Consider the following 16,696-nt stretch of genomic DNA (forward strand, 5'->3'; position numbering starts at 1 on the left):
AATAGCTTGTTCATGAACCCGGAGAGAATGAATGGTCCCTTACAGTGATTAGCACCATCTTAGTGCTATGGTCTCTCCCACAAAGGCCCCCATATGCAATATTATTAAAATTACTGACAGTGCAATCAGCACCTAGAACATATTTTGCTATTGTAGATTTGGCTAATGCATATCCAGGGCCTATCTCAGCAACTTGTTAGCCACAACTTGCCTTCTCCTTCAGAGGGATACAACTCACCTTTACCCAGCTACCTGGAGGGTACCTCAACAGCTCTGCCATCACACCCAATCTTTGCAGGCAAGATCTTAACCACATCCAATTTTTTCCATGGCATCAGTGCTGGCTGCCTACTGGGCTCTTCAGGAAACAGAAGCCCTAGCCAGCCCTGAGCTTCCATACTCAGCTTTGAGTCATGAAAGCAGCACCCCAAAGCCCCACACAGCCCCTCTCTGCAACGAAAGTGGTACCTATGAGATAAAGCCAAATGTAGGCTCTCTGGTGAATCTTATTTGCATGGAAAAGTGGCCCCCCTTGTCCTCAGTCCCTTGCCACATGCCATGATGCTAGAAGAGGTCACCCCTTGGCTACCTGGAGAGCCCATTGGAATCAACTGAGTAAATAGCAAAGGTAGTTGATACACCTTATAGACACCATCCTCACCGACATGATAGAGATTAGTGGGAAGCTGATGCTCTATGTACCTTTACTACAATGTCCCAGATAAAGGACAGGACCAAAGGTCAGCACAATTGGCCAGACTTCACACAGTCATCTTAGCCTCAGATGCCCTGGCACCATCCTCACAGTTTTACAGGCCCTTGGACTACTGCCAGTGATCTGGCTATCTGGTCTGAGCAATGACAGCAAAAAGTCCTTGCCCAAAGTCATGCTCCTTTAGGGTAAAAAAAACTCTGGGAATTCATTGCCTCACAGATACCCCAAATTTAAATCAAGGTCACCCATGTTTCTGTGCATACTAAAACCACAAGTTTACAAAACCTCAACAACCCCTTTGGAGTTCCACACATCCATAGTTATAAGGGACCTATTTCACTTCTCAGAATACACAATACTGGGCATTTTAAAAATAGCTTTTTTTTTTTTAGACAGAGCCTCAAGCTGTCCCCCTGGGTAGAGTGCCGTGGCATTCAGCTCACAGCAACCTCCAACTCCTGGGCTCAAGCGAGTCTCCTGCCTCAGCCTCCCAAGTAGCTGGGACCACAGGCCCCTGCCACAACGCCCGGCTATTTTTTGGTTGCAGCCATCATTGTTGTTTGGAGGGTCTGGGCTGGATTCGAACCCGCCACCTTAGGGTTTGAACCCATACCACATAGGTGTATGTGGCTGGCACCTTAGTCACTTGAGCCACAGGTGCCTAGCCTTAAAAATAGCTTTATTAAGATATAATTTGCAGCAGTGCCCATAACTCAGTGGGTAGGGCATCAGCCACATACACCAAGGCTGGTGGGTTCGACCTCAGCCTGGGCCAGCTAAAATCAACAATGACAACTGCAACCAAACAATAGCCGGGTGTTATGGTGGGCACATGTAGTCCCAGCTACTTGGGAGGCTGAGGCAAGAGAATCGCTTAAGCCCAAGAGTTTGAGGTTGCTGTGAGCTGTGACACCACAGCACTCTACCAAGGGCGACATAATGAGACTCTGTCTCAAAAAAAAAAAAAAGATATAATTTGCATACCTTAAGGTGTATTTTAGGATATTCGTAGACTTGTGTAACCATTACCACAATCAATTTTAGAGAGCTTTTATTCCTCCAGAAAGAAGCTCAGTACCCCTCACCATCATGCTTCTGTTGTGTCATCCCTCCTGCTGAGTCCTAGTGAGGGACAGAACCTACATCCTGTCCCTGTAGATTCACCTGCTCTGGACATACCATGTAACAGAATCATGCTCTTTCAGGCCTTTTGGGTCTGACTAGTATAAAATTCTCAAGGCTCATCCCTGTCATAGCATTCCTTTTTATGTAAAATAATCTTCCATTGTAAGTAAATACCACATTTTGTCTATCTATCCATCTGTCAGTAGACAATTGGGTTGGGTTGTTTCCACAGGCTTGCTATATGGATAATGCTGTGTTCATGGATGAGTCTTGGTGTGGACATGTGAGTTCCCTCCTTTCAGATATACACCTGGGAGTGAAGTGGTAACTCTAACCATTTGAGCAATTGTCAGACTGTTTCCCAAAGGGACGGTGCTATTTTATACTCCCACCAGCAATGGATAAGAGTTACCTTTTCCCATAACATCCTCCCCATCACTCGCACTGTCTTCCTTTTTCATTATAGCCATCTAATGGATGCAAAGGGATAGTTCATTGTGGGAGGTTTTGTTTTGTTTTAACTGTTCCTGAAGCATTTACCCTTGTGGTTTTGATTTCCATTTCCCTGATGACGAATCATGTTGAAAATTTTTTCAGGTGTTTATTGGCCATAGGTCTGTCTTCTTTGGTAAAATGTCTATTCAGATGCTTTGCCCATTTAAAAAAAAAAAATGTTAATTTTGATAAAATTTACAAGCCAAGAAAAGCAGCAGCCTGTAGAACAAGAGAACAGCCCTCAGCTTATAGTCAACAAGAAAATCAGGATCAGGCTCAGCACCTGTGGCTCAAGTGGCTAAGGCGCCAGCCATGTACACCCAAGGTGGCGGGTTCGAATCCCCAGCCCGGCCCGCCAAACAACAATAATGGCTGCAACCAAAAAATAGCCGGGCGTCGTGGCGGGCGCCTGTGGTCCCAGCTACTTGGGAGGCAGAGGCAGGAGACTCGCTTGAGTCCAGGAGTTGGAGGTTGCTGTGAGCTGAGATGCCATGGCACTCTACCCAGGGGGACAGCTTGAGGCTCCTGTCTCCAAAAAAAAAAAAAAGAAAATCAGGATCAGCCAGATGCAGTGGCTCCTGTAATCATAGCACTCTGGGAGGCAGAGGAGAGAATTCAGTTCAAAACCAGCCAGAGCAAGACTGAGATGCTGTCTCTACTAAAAAAGAAAAATTAGCTGTGGAGTGTGACATGTGCCTGTAGCCCCAGCTCTGGATATTTTCTTAAGTGGGAAAAAGAAACCCTTATGTGAGTCTGACACTGGTCAGATGTTTTTGTTACTTGCAGCTGAACATGTTTCCAGCTGATTCAAACTGGTTAGGTAACATTTTAGACATTCAGGATTATGGGAGTGAAAAGTGAATGACCCTTGGGGGTAGGAAGACACATTCTAGAGGAGAAAAAGGAAAAAGTTAATATATAAACATATCATAATTCGAGATTATGGTAACTACTATAAAGGACATAAACAGACAAAAGAGTTGTGGCAGGCCTTTTTAATGAGAAAATAATTAGACTGAAATATAAAGAACTGAAAGGAGCTACCAACACACACACACACACACACACACACACACACACACGGAAAGGCTATTCCAGGCATAGGAAACAGAACGTGCAAACACCTTGAGATGAAAAAGAGCTTGGCTGCTCAAGGAACCAAAAGAAAGTGGTGTGGGAGCTGAGTGCACAAGAGAGGGGTACGGTGGGAACTAGACAGACAGGGCTTGGGGGCAGGGAAGAGTTTGGACTTCAAGCACAATGGGAAATTTATTTATTTATTTATTTATTTTTGAGACAGAGTCTTACTCTGTCGCCCTCGGTCAACCGCCATAGAGTCATCATAGCTCACAGCAACCTCAAACTCCTGGGCTCAGGAGATCCTCTTGCCAAGGCTAACCCCAACTAGCTGGGACTACAGGTGCCTGCCACAATGCTCAGCTAATTTTTCTATTTTTAAAACAGATAGGGTCTCACTCTTGCTCAGGCCGGTCTCAAACTCCTGAACTCAAGCAATCTACCTGCCTTGGCCTCCCAGAGTGCTAGGACTACAGAAACCCTTATTACAGATGTGACCTACTGCACCTAGTTGAAACTTTTTCTTCTTTTTTTTTTAAGTGAAAGTAGATATTTATTACAGATTTTTTCTTTTTTTAAATTTTATTTATTTATTTTTGAGATAGCGTCTCACTTTGTCGCCCACAGCAGAGTATCATGGCGTCACAGCTCACAGCAACCTCCAGCTCTTGGGCTTAGGCCATTCTCTTGCCTCAGCCTCCCGAGTAGCTGGGACTACAGGTGCCTGCCACAATGCCTGGCTATTTTTTGTGTTGTTGCAGTTTGACCGGGGCCAGGTTTGAACCCGCCACACTCAGTACATGGGGCCAGCGCCCTACTCACTGAGCCACAGGTGCCACCCTGGGTGTTTGTTCTTGATGAATTTACATATAATAAACTCTTACAATATATAATTCCAAAACATATGTATGAATTGGCTTCTCGTGATGAATAGTTTAAAGTTAAACATAAACATAAGGGCAATTTAAACTTGGGTATTAATTACATCAATTCAATTTATATCAGTCAATTCAAGGTTAGTGACTAGAGACCTATAATATATTTAAAAAACCTGAACTTGAAAATTCTTTAGAAACCAACCCTATACCAATGTACATTTGAAAATCAAGGCCTCAAGAATGGGGAAAAAAGTATCCAATGTATTCAGTTCTACAACGAAACTAATTATGGCCCAAGAATATGGGGCTAGGGGAAAGGGAAGGGAGGAAAGGGGAGGGGGAAGGATGGAGGGAAGATAATTGGTGGGACCACACCTACAGTGCATCTTACAAGTGCACATGTGAAACTTACTAAATATAGAATATAAATGTCTTAACACAATAACTAAGAAAATGCCATGAAGGCTATGTCAACCAGTCTGATGAAAATATTTCAAATTGTATATAAAACCAGCACATTGTACCTCATGACTGCATTAATGTACACAGCAATGATTTACTTTTTAAAAAAAAGAAAGAAAATCAAGGGTTAAAAATGCACTCTCATTAAGCAAAGGATGTATAATATCCATCAGACATCTATTTCAAAAACAGCATGTTTCTAAAACTATATATCTCTTTACAAATAGACATTACAGTATTAATAACAACAGAAATATCATCAGGATGAGTTCCAAACTGTGCTGCTTTCACAAGGCATCCCTGAGCCATCTCTTCAGATATCCATTTTAATCTTGGAGCTTTAAGAACACCTTCTTGGTCTTCTTGGCTTTAATCAGTTTTATGCCTCCATTTTCACCTCCTCCCTAATTAGTACAGAGTTTCCTCTTAGGAAACTTTTTCCCAATTGTCCCCACCAAGGTCTCCTACCTTCTGGCCTTTTCTTCATCTTGACACATTGACCTCCTCTGCTTCATCTTCAATTTCTTCTGCTTTCTTCTTAGCATTCATCTGAAGCAACAGTTTTTCAACCTCAGGATTAAATCCTCTGAATGACATTCTTCCATGGAGAAGGTCTTCCCACAGCAATAAACTCTGCTCTTCTATCATGAAATTCTTTTTCCTCCCTGGCAAATCCAAGAACCAGTGATCTTCTCTGCCTCCTCTTCTAGTTGCTTCTTAGTTTCTGAGTCCAGTCCCCTTTGCATGAACTTCATGAGCTGCAGGTTCTCGGACAATTTGGTCTTCTTGCCACTGCAGTGGGAAATTCGTGAAGGCTTTTTGATGTCATAGCCAAATGCTATCGAGTGAGTGAGTTCAGGTGCAATGTGCAATACGGAAGCAGGAAGACCTGGGGGAAGAGGCTGTATACAGGAGGGAAAATAGATAATCAGTCTGGGCAAGGTGGCTCATGCCTCTAACCATAACCCTCTGGGAGGCCAAGGTGTGTGGATTGCTTGAGCTGAGAAGTTCAAGAACAGCTTGAGCAAGAGCAAAACTAGAAATAGATAGACTATCTGGGCATTGTAGTGGGCACCTATAGTCCTAGCTACGTGAGAGGCTGAGCCAAGGGGATCACTTGAGCCCATGAGTTTGAGGTTGCTGTGAGCTATGATGACACCAAGGCACTCTACCCGGGGAGACAGAGTGAGACTCTGTCTCAAAAAAAAAAAAAAAAAGAAAAGAAAATATATAAACAAATTACAAAGTTACATGGTTACATAGTTATAATAAGAAGTAGGGTGGATAGACAGCTCCTGTGGCTCAGTGGGTAGGGCGCCAGCTCCATATACCAAGGGTGGCAGGTTCAAACCTAGCCCCAGCCAAAGTGCAACAAAAAAATAGCCAGGTGTTTTGGCAGGTGCCTGTAGTTCCAGGCTGAGGCAAGGGAATTCAGGAGGCTGAGGCAAGGGAATCTCCTAAACCCAGGAGTTGGAGGTTGCTGTGAGCTGTGTGACGCCACGGCACTCTACCAAGGGCGATAAAGTGAGACTGTCTCTACAAAACATAAAGAAGCAGGGTAGAAATTCAACAGGCAGAAAGATCCATGTGCTTGAGACTGCAAAGCCCTCTTGAATCTGTAATTACACTCTAAATTCACCCCTTACCTCTGGGGGCACAGGAGCTGATCTGATTCTCTCTACAAAGATGTGTCCCCTGCCTGAAGGCCACAAAAATCACTCAGAGAATCAAGCACTCCCTTCACCCCAGCGGATGCCAGCGTTCCCTAAAGTAGATCCCACACATTTTCCCATTAAAGCCACCAAAGCCTTTGCTTGGAAAACTACCTTAGATTTTGCCATCTACAGATTATCACCCTGATCCCTTCTCCCACCTTTCAGAGTTCTTATGTGTCACTTTTGGACAAACAAGTCATCTGGGGAAAACTATATGGAAATCACCCAAGTTCTCAGCAGGTCCACAAGGGAACAAAGAGAGTCACTGGCCTGAGGCCATCCTTTCTCCGGCTCCAAAGCACGTGGGGAAGTGGAACTGCGAGCGGGGAGGACGCCGGCTGGGACTCCAGGCTTAGGTGGGTGGGCAGAGGCGAGGGAAGGGAGGTCCCCCCAAGCGTGTCCATTGTTCCCTTGCCTTCCTATCTAAGGCGGGAAAGGCCTCTGTCGCCCCCTGTGGCTAAGCAGAGATGTCGTTTCTGCTGGAGTCCAGCCTCAGCCCGACTCCACAGAGACACTGGATCACTACAGCGCAGGTAAAACTCACCTGGCCGCCCGGGGGCGGGGCTTAGGTGTCAGTTGTCCAGCGGCTGCAGACTGCAGGGGTGGGCACATACCCTGCCAGGAAGGGAGGCTCCCGCTGGGCCAGGGCAGTTTTCTAGAGAAGAAAGGAGGCCACAGTGAGCCACAGCTGCTGCAGATGGTGCACCGTTCGGCAAAGGGCACCAGGCCTAAGGACCAATAGCGTCCACTGCACTGCATATCTAGTTCGTTGCTGTCCCCTGCCAGCCCCTCTGCTCCTCTTTCCTGGGTAAAAACAGGGAATGTCTATCCTCTCGCGGACCCAGACTCCCAGAGGGCTTCACAGTGTCTGGGACAGTGTGTGACTTTCTAAGGAGCCCGGAGCCTGCCCTCCTGCGGCGGGGGTCCGCGGACAGCTCCTCCTTCCCAGGGCCCGACGGGATCTCTCTTGCCTCCTCTCCTGTTTCCTACCTGCCTACCGAGTAGAAGGAGAACTGGGTCATGCTCTTCGCTTTGCCTACTTCTTTTTCTCCAGAGGCCCAGGCTAAATTTCTGCTATTTGTGGCTTTGCAAAAAGCCACAGTCTCATCCTCACTACCTTCTCAATTAAACCATAGGGGATTGTGACTTTAACAAAAAGAATGCTTATTACAACAGGAATGCCGCGTGCCGGCTGACATACCCGCCAGCTCCCGCGGCTTTGGGAGCCTGCTAAGCACAGGAAAAGATGAGAACAACTGAATGTCCAGCAGCTTTCTCCATCCTATAAATTCCTAGGAATCCCCCAGTGACTGAGTCCCCACAGAAATTAAATGAGAATTTTTTTCTTTCGTTCCTATTTCCCAGGCGAGGGGCTTAGCCTATTAGATGCCTCCACCTAGGTCCTTGACTCTGTAGAGAGTGATGCAAAGAAGGACATTGGAGCATCATCCTGGTGGTGGCAGCAGCAGCTTGGGGCTGCCTCAGTGCCCCCACCCCCACCCAGATGCTCCAGTACAGGGTTTTGTCTTTCTTTCTTCTTTTTTCTGTCTCTCTCTATCTCTCTTCTTTTCTTTTTTTCTTTCCGTCCTTCCTTTCGTTGTTTTTTTTTTTTTTTTTTTGAGACAGAGGCTCACTCTGTTGCCGGGGCTAGAAGACCATGACAATCAGCCTAGCTCACAGCAACCTCAAACTCCTGGCTCAAGCAATCCTCCCAGCCTCTCAAGTAGCTGGGACTACAGGCACCCACCGCAACACCCAGCTAGTTTTTCTATTTTTAGTAGAGACGGGCTCTCACTCTTGCTCAGGCTCAAATTCCTAAGCCCAAGTGATCCTCCTGCCTTGGCCTCCCAGAGTGCTAGCATTACAGGCATGGGCCACTGCACTCAGCCAGCAGCATGGTTTTCACAGTGGTCCTGGCTGTCTAGCTGCCACTCTTGGTACCTGTGTGACTTCTGGGTCTTGTTTTCCAGACATCCTGTGAGATTGATACCCTCCCATTAGATTCTTCTTTTGCCAAAGTCAGAGCCTGTCTCTGCCACTTGCAACTATGAAATAATGCATAGTCTTGGAAGGACTTGGGCAGGGGGAGAGGATATGACATGGTTGCACTCTGAAGAGGGCCTACTGGCTGCTGTGTGGCCAAAAGATTGAGTAAATCTAGCAGACTAGTTGGGTGGCTCCCGTAGCCCCTCTTGGACTGGAGTGAGGAAAGTGGGGAGAGTTGAATGAAGTTTGTGGGGTGAAATCAAATTGACTTGGTGATGTAGTGTGTATTGGAAAAGTGGTAGAGAGGAGTGAGAACGCCACCCAGGTTTCTGTCTTTCACAAATGAGTGTAGTGTTAGATTGATTATAAGAATAGTCCCAATTCCCTGCCACTCCCTCTGCAATGTGACTTAGGAGCGCCTCTCATCAAAATGCTAATTCTAAACCCTTTCCAGCAAGTCTGGTCCATGAGACTTGTTTGACCAAAAGAGCATGGAGGAAGTGACAGTAAGTCAGTTTCAAGTAAAGGCCTTTTGAGACCTGGCATGTTTTCACTTGCATTTCTGAACCCCTGCAACCACCATGTGAACAAGCCTGGACTAGACTGCTGGTCAGCCATTCTACACCAGCCAGCTTCCACCCAACCCAGTGTCTGACTGCAAAAGGATAGACCCATGAAAAATAATAAATGGGTAATGTCATAAGCCACTAAGGTGTAGAGTAGGTGGCTGTGCCGCAAGAGCTGATTGTGTATGTGTATACATACAGATATATGTGTGCGCATATGGACATAGCCACGCTAACCAAGCCGACCGCCCTCTAGACTTGCGGGGGTTCCTGGCTACCTGGGCTTCCTTCTGTTCTCCTCTGCCCACAAAATTCCCTGTTCCAAGGTTGGCTGCAGTCCCATAATCCCTGTGCCCACTCTCACGGCCTTGCTCCTTCTGGAGTTTCTGTGACTCACTGATCCACCCACTCCCTCTCTGACAGGATCCCTTCTGCCTGTTCCTCTCTGTCCCATGGAATTCTGGGTCCCAGTGGAGTGCCAGGCCCTATGCTAAGGCTCAGCTTTGTGGGTCTCCTGAGGGAAGAAATCATCTGTCTTCACCAAGTCAAAGTCTCTGGGCAACAAAGGCCGAGGACAAAGGGCTAAGGACAACCCAGGCCCTCTCTTTTGCCTCTATAAATAAAGATACCACAGAACACAGTAAGAGGAAAAACTTAATGGGTAGATTTCTATCACCTGACAAATAATTGTCACATCTTAGCAGTACATCTTTCCTTGGCAGACAAGGAAAGATGTACTTCCTAGGCCTGATGAAGACAGACAGAATAGTCCCCCCTTATCTAGGTAGAGTATATGCTCCAAGACCTCCAGATACTGCCTGAAACTGCAGATGATACCTAACCTTATATATACCTTTCATACACTATATTTTTTCTTATACATACATACCTATGAAAAAGGTTTATTTACAAATTAGGCACAGTAAGAGATTAGCAATAATAATAAAATAGGACAATTATAATAATATGTCACCATCACCACTTTTGCACTTCGGGGCCATTTTTAAGTAAAATAAGGGTGCCTTGAACGCAAGTTCTGTGATACTATGACTGTTGATCTGATAACAGAGACAGCTACTAAGTGACTAACTGGCAGGTAGCATATACAGCATGGATATGCTAGACAAAGGGGTGATTCATGCTGCTTAGACTGGCACATAATGTAAAACTTAATTGTTTATTTCTGGAGTTTTCCATTTAATATTTTCAAACTGCAGTTGACCGCAGATAACAGAAACCATAGAAAGCAAAACCACAGGTAAGGGTGAAATACTGAATTTTCTCTTTCTTTTGTAAACTACTCTCTCCCAGGGCCAAAACAAGGGACAGATGCTCTACAGAGCATTTGTATGGATCAGCTGGGGACATGCTGTGATTTGACTATTCTCTCCAAAATTCATGTTGAAATTTAATTGGCATTATAGCAGTGGTGAGTGGTGAGGCCTGTAAGAGGTAATTAGGTCATCAGGGCCCCACCCTTGTGCTGGAGTAATGCTGTTATCACAGGAGTTCATTATCTTGGGAGTAGTTTCCTGATAGAAGAATGAATTCAGCTGATTCTGCCTTCCACCACGGGATAGTAGCACAAAGACCACATCAGATGCAGGCACCATGCTCTTGGACTTCCCAGCTTCTGGAATCATGAACCTAATAATTTTTTTCATAATTTAAACAGTCTGTGGTATGCTTTTATAACTACAGAAACCAAACAAGATGGGATACAGAGAAGGAAGGAAGAGGGGAGGAGAAAAGGGAGGAAGACTCCCTCAAGAGCTGGAGAGAGGCCCCCCTGTGTCTTCTTTCCTGGGGATTACAAAGGTGCTGCAGACAAAACCCATAAGACTGTTCTGTGACCTGACCCTATCACCTAGTAACCTGGGAACATGCCTCCTGCCTGGGATGAAAGGAGCTATCTCCCCACCCACATCCACCCCACCTGCCCCATGCCCCCATGCCATGCACAGCATGTCATGGGCTCTCTGTCAGACCATGAAAGATCGTGCTGACAGATGAATTCCCATAACTGATCCAGAATGGGGGAAGCCTGTGGCCAGAGCCTGTGCCCTGTCTGTCCATGATAACTGCCCAGGGGCACAGGCTGGCACCAGACCTGAGAGGTACTATCTAAATAATTGTTCTGAGGAACCCTTCCTGAGAGGTAAGAGCCTTGGGAAGAGAGAGAGGCAGCAGTGCGGTCACCCCAGAGGCTCCCTGACACACAGAGGCCTGCCTGGAACCCCACATGGGCAGTTGTGAGAGTCAGGTGAAGGCATGCATAGAACAGGGAGAGGGGTTAGGGGAGTCCCCATGATGGGAGCTACAGGCTGGCAAAGAATGTGTGGGTGGAGGAGGTGAAAGAGCAAAGTCAGACCAAAGGGGCCTGAGGGAGGTTATCCCATGACTTGCTACTCTTGGATCCACCCTGCACATACAAAAATGGCCTTAGAGAACAGGGGCTAGGGATCTGGCAGAATCTTTACAAATGCCAAAAAAGATACAGTCCAGGCACTCCCTGGAGGTCTTCTTTGGTGAAGAGGAGGGCAAGAGCAAAGCAGAAAGAGCCGGTGAGCCCTTTGGGCTGGTGAGCCATTTGGGGCCCGGGGGCGGAGGGGCCCTAAATTAGGATGCCTTTACTACCTGTCTGAGGCTGGGAGGATGCCATGTCCGAGAGTTGGCAGTGACTACAACTGACCACCAGGAGGCAGCTAGGAGCCCACAGCCGGCAGCCGGTAGCCAGGACCTCCACCGCACTTTTTTTTTTTTTTTTTTTTTTTTTTGAGTAAGGATCTCACTCTGTTGCCCTGGGTAGAGTTTTGTAGCGCTCATAGCTCACATCCTCCTGCCTCAGCCTCACAAGTAGCTGGTACTACAGGCGCCCACCATAACGCCCAGCTAGTTTTTCTATTTCAGTAGAGACAGTCTGCCTCTGGCTCTGGCTGGTCTCCAATTCCTAAGCTCAAGCAATCCACCTGCCTTGGCCTCCCAGAATGTTAGGATTTCAACCATGAGCCACGACTCCTGGGCCACTCTTCTTTTCTTAGAGGAAAGAAAACCAGGCTCTGGCTGGCTAAGACTCACTTTAAAAGTCTCAGCAGGCAGGTGTGGGGTGGAGTGGGGTGGGGCAGTGCCTGTGGCTCAAAGGAGTAGGGCACCGGCCCCATATGCTGGAGGTGCAGGTTCAAACCCAGCCCAGGCCAAAAACTGCAAAAAAAAAGTCTTAGCCAGGGGCTGCCCCCTAGCCCTGTGAGGGGTCCTCAGGTTGACGAGTACAATGCCTTTCAACAAACCTTTGCCCCAAGGGGGGACCCCTAACTACTCCAACCAGGTTTTAGTACCCAAAAATGAGAGCCTTTGCTGATAATAAACTGACCTTGGTCTCAGAATGCCCCTCCAGTCCATTGGACCTCTACGTTTAATCACCAAGCACCCTATTAGATTGGGCACTTGGAATTCTTCAGTGAACAAATCAAAGACTCCTGCCCTCCTGGAGCTTTTATTCTCTGAAAAGAAGGTGCCTTCCAACCACCCACAGTTGCCCATGATTACCCAGAACATTCTGAGTGACTGAGTGAAACTGTCATGCAACTCAAGGTTGCAGTGAGCTGTGATGCTGGTGCTGCACTCCAGCCTGGTGACAGAGATCGTGTCAATAAAGAAATAAATGTTGTATAGAAAGGATCTAACAATTTTGAAAAGGAGTAATGAGAGGATCACTCTACTTGTTTGTTTGTTTGTTTTTTCTTTTTGAGACAGTCTTACTGTGCCCTGGGTAAAGTGCCATGGTGTCATAGCTCACAGCAACCTCAAATTCCTGGGCTTAAGCAATCCTCTTGCCTCAGCCTCCCCAGTAACTGAGACTATAGACACCTGCCATGGCGCCCAGCTATTTTTTTTTCTATTTTTAGTAGAGATGGGGGTCTTTCTCTTGCTTAGGCTGATCTTGAACTCCTGAGCTCAAACAATCCAGCCTTCTAAAGTGCTAGGATTACAGATGTGAGCCACTGTGCCTGGCTCACTCTACTTGATATTAAGGCCTACTATATAGTCACAATAATCAAAATAGTGTGTTATTGGTGAAGGGATGCACACATAGATCAGTGGAACAGATTTAAAAACTCATAAATAACCCCATACAGGCCAGTTGTGGTGGCTCACGCCTGTAATCCTAGCACTCTGGGAGCCAAGGCAGGTGGATTGCTTGAGCTCAAGAGTTCAAGACCAGCCTGAATAAGAGCAAGACCCTGTCTCTACTAAAAGTAGAAAAACTAGCCAGGTGTTGTGGTGGGCACCTATAGTCCCAGCTGCTTGGGATGCTGAGGCAAGAGGATCACTTGAGCCCCAAGAGTTTGAGCTTGCTGTGAACTATGATGCCACCACACTTGCAAAAAAAAATTTTAAGGGTGGCACCTGTGGCTCAAGGAGTAAGGGCACTTGCCCCATATACCGGAGGTGGCAGGTTCAAACCCACCCCAGCCAAAAAAATATTTCAAATAACCCCATACAAGCACAGCCAACTAATCTCTGACCAAGATGCAAAAACTATTCAATGGAGAAAGCGTAGTCTTTCCAGAAAATGGTGCTGGGGTGATTGGATATCCACAGGCAAAAATATGAATCTAGACCTACACCCCACACTTTATACAAAAAGTAACTTAAAGTGGATCATAGGCTTAAAAGTAAAACATAAAACTATAGAATGCTTAGAAGAAAATAAAGGAAAAACTCATCAGGACCAAGGGCTTAGTAAAAAGTTCTCAAACATGACAACAAAATCATAATCCACAAAATCAATAAATTGGAATTCATGTGGGGAGAAGGGGAGAAGCACCAGGAAAGACATGAGTTTCAGCTGTGGCTTGCAGATATTTCTTCCTTCTTGGTGACAGCAGGCTGTGGAGGCCTAGAAGCTGTAGTCTCTAGGGAGGAGCAAGACTGATGAGACTGCTCCCCTAGAGGGGTCCCACACCCCATCACAGGGTTTTCTTCTATCCAGAACACAGCTAGCTCATGATACCCCAGAAACTGATCTGTGCTGATCCTTGGCAAGTCTGTAGATCTACTTTGACTAATGGGGGACTGAGGGAAACTCAGAGGGGGCAGCAAATTTCCCAGTGTCACACAGCTAAATTGTCACTTCTGAGTGCAGATTGGAGGATTTGAGGACAGAGTAGTGGGAGGGTAGAAAAAGAGGGAGCAGGGAGACCACCAGTTAAGGACCATTGAAATGATCAAGGTGTCAGACAAGAGCTTTGAGACAAGAGGACTCAAGACTTAGAGACAGATTGCATAGGGAGCACGAGAATAGGGGAGGAGTCCAGACTGACCTCAGCCTTCTGTCTTGGGTCACCATTTTACTGCGCTGGAAGATACTGGTAAGAACTGGGTTTTGGAGACCTGTGAGTTTCATCTCAGATCTGCTCCTCTTGAGGTCCCTGAGAGACACTCAGGGTAGCTACTTAGGAAACTCTCGGCTACTTGAGTCTGGAGCTCCAGGAAGGGGTTTTCCTTGGTGACTGGAATAAACTTAGGACAAGTACGTACATGGGAAGTATGTCAAAATCTATGGAACATAAAAAGAACAGTTGAAGCCAGGTGGTAAAGAAACAAGAAAGGAGGAGGGTTTACAAAATTTCCAAACAGACATAGCACTCTGGGAGGCCAAGGCGGGGTGGGGAACACTTGAGATCAGGAGCTTAAGATCAGCCTGAGCAAGAGCAAGACACTACCCCAGTGTTTACTAAAATTAGAAAAAATTAGCCAGGATGCTTGCTTTGGCAGCACATATACTAAGATTGAAACACTACAGAGAAGATGAGCGTGGCCCCGACACAAGGATGACATGCAAATTTGTGAAGTGTTCTATTATTTTTAAACAAGTGGTGGTGCTGCCAGGGCTCCTGCTTGGGGCTGCTTTCCTAAAGCACTGCCTGTTCATGCACCCACAGACCCACCCTCCCAAGGGCATCCAGTGCAGATAGTACCTGGATGACCCAGACCTCAAGTATGGGCAGCACCCCCCAACACAGTGGATGAGCCACAGATGTTGACAAATGAGAAGCTGTCCATCTTCAATGCCAATGAATCTGGCTTTGAGAGTTACAAGGCTCTTACCCAGCACAAACTGATATGTTTTGGAGTGTACTGTAAGCACAATCATCTGTGTCCTATTGACACTGGCCTCATTAAGAAGAATGTTGAGCTCTCTTTTTCCAGTAGAAAGAAAGAAGGAAAGAAAGAAAGGAAGGAAGGAAGGAAGGAAGGGAGGGAGGGAAGGAGGGAGGGAGGGAGAAAGAAAAGAAAAAAAAGAAAGGGGCTCGGCGTCTGTAGCACAGTGGTTATGGTACCAGCCATATACACTGAGGGTGGCGGGTTTGAACCCAGCCCGGGCCAGCTAACCAACAATGACGATTGCAACAAAAACTAGCCAGGTGTTATGGCGGGTGCCTGTAGTCCCAGCTACTAGGGAGCTGAGGCAAGAGAATCGCTTAAGCCCAAGAGTTTGAGATTGCTGTGAGCTGTGACGTCCTATGTACCTAGGGCAACATAGTGAGATTCTGTCTCAAAAAAAAAAAAAAAATTATTTAAAAGAACCTAATTCAAAGGCTGATAGATAATAAATAAATAAATAAATACATTTCAAAACAGATGATTGAGTCAGAAAGAAGGATTCCACTGTCACATTAAGGGATGAGAGACAAAACTGAGAGTCAACACCATCCTCCAAAACACGTACAATCAACAAAAAGTATGTGGCTTCCAAGCAGTTAGTGACTCTCAGAGCCTCCCACCTTCCCAGCCAGATTGTGCCCCTACCCCAGCTCCTCCTTTATAGAAATTCTAGAGCTGTAGCACCTCTTCTCATATCCAGCAGAGAACCATGATTCAGGGCTGGGCAAACTGGCACAAAAACCCTTTGGTTCATCCAAGTCGGTTGCCCCCAGGTCCCAAGTCTGCTTCTGCAGATCCATTTGCATGCAGTTTGCGCTGCACTGCAAACCCTGGCTTCCCTTTTAAAGGGCCACTGTCTCCCTTTCGCATACCATTCCCATTTCTTCTTCTGTCTGACCAAGAAAGGTGGGCTTTGGTAATGAAAAAAAAGGGGCCTAGGTTTCTGTATTCATTCCAAACCCATTTACTGAGGATCCCAAATTCCTTTATAGAAGCATAGGTAGCCTTCCAGGACTGGAAGATATCCTTTGCTTCCCTGCACAGCCCAGAGAGATGGGAAGGGGGTACATTCCTACCCACAGTAGCCTCCCACACTTGCAGCTGATCGGATGTGGTATGAGAAGGATTGGGATCTGAAGGCCTTAATGCTTAACCCAGAGCCCATCTCCTTGGGGAGGAGACCAGCCCTTAAAACTCCCTGCAAGCTCAGTTGGAGTGACCCATTTATTTTTTTAAGAGTTGGTATTTATTCTGATTAATATTTTACAAAATTTTGACAGATTTAATTTATGTAAGGAGAGCTAATTTATTAAACACTTTACAGGTTTTTCTTTCCACAGAGTAACACGGTAAGTGGCAAAATAATACTTAGCACAATTACAAATAAAGAAAATATAAAATAAAAATATCCATAGCTTAAGTATAATGATGCCGTTTTACACCTAAGGAGTGACCCCTTTATAAAGCACCTAACAAAGGAGGGTGAGTCCTGCTCCCTGACCTGGAAGG

General features: G+C 46.2%; 1 non-coding gene and 1 pseudogene across 1 annotated transcript; one reads left to right on the top strand and one right to left on the bottom strand.

The window, feature by feature from the left end:
- Positions 1-5,078: 5,078 nt before the first annotated feature.
- On the bottom strand, positions 5,079-11,681 carry LOC111724689 (annotated as a pseudogene).
- Positions 11,682-14,785: 3,104 nt separating this feature from the next.
- On the top strand, positions 14,786-14,888 carry LOC111724719. The gene has a single exon (XR_002772962.1). It is a non-coding gene; the product is annotated as a U6 spliceosomal RNA (small nuclear RNA).
- Positions 14,889-16,696: the final 1,808 nt, after the last annotated feature.

The sequence above is a fragment of the Otolemur garnettii genome, unplaced genomic scaffold (genome assembly GCF_000181295.1).
Source record: "Otolemur garnettii isolate 467f Iridium unplaced genomic scaffold, OtoGar3 scaffold00025, whole genome shotgun sequence".
Classification (NCBI taxonomy): Eukaryota; Metazoa; Chordata; class Mammalia; order Primates; family Galagidae; genus Otolemur; species Otolemur garnettii.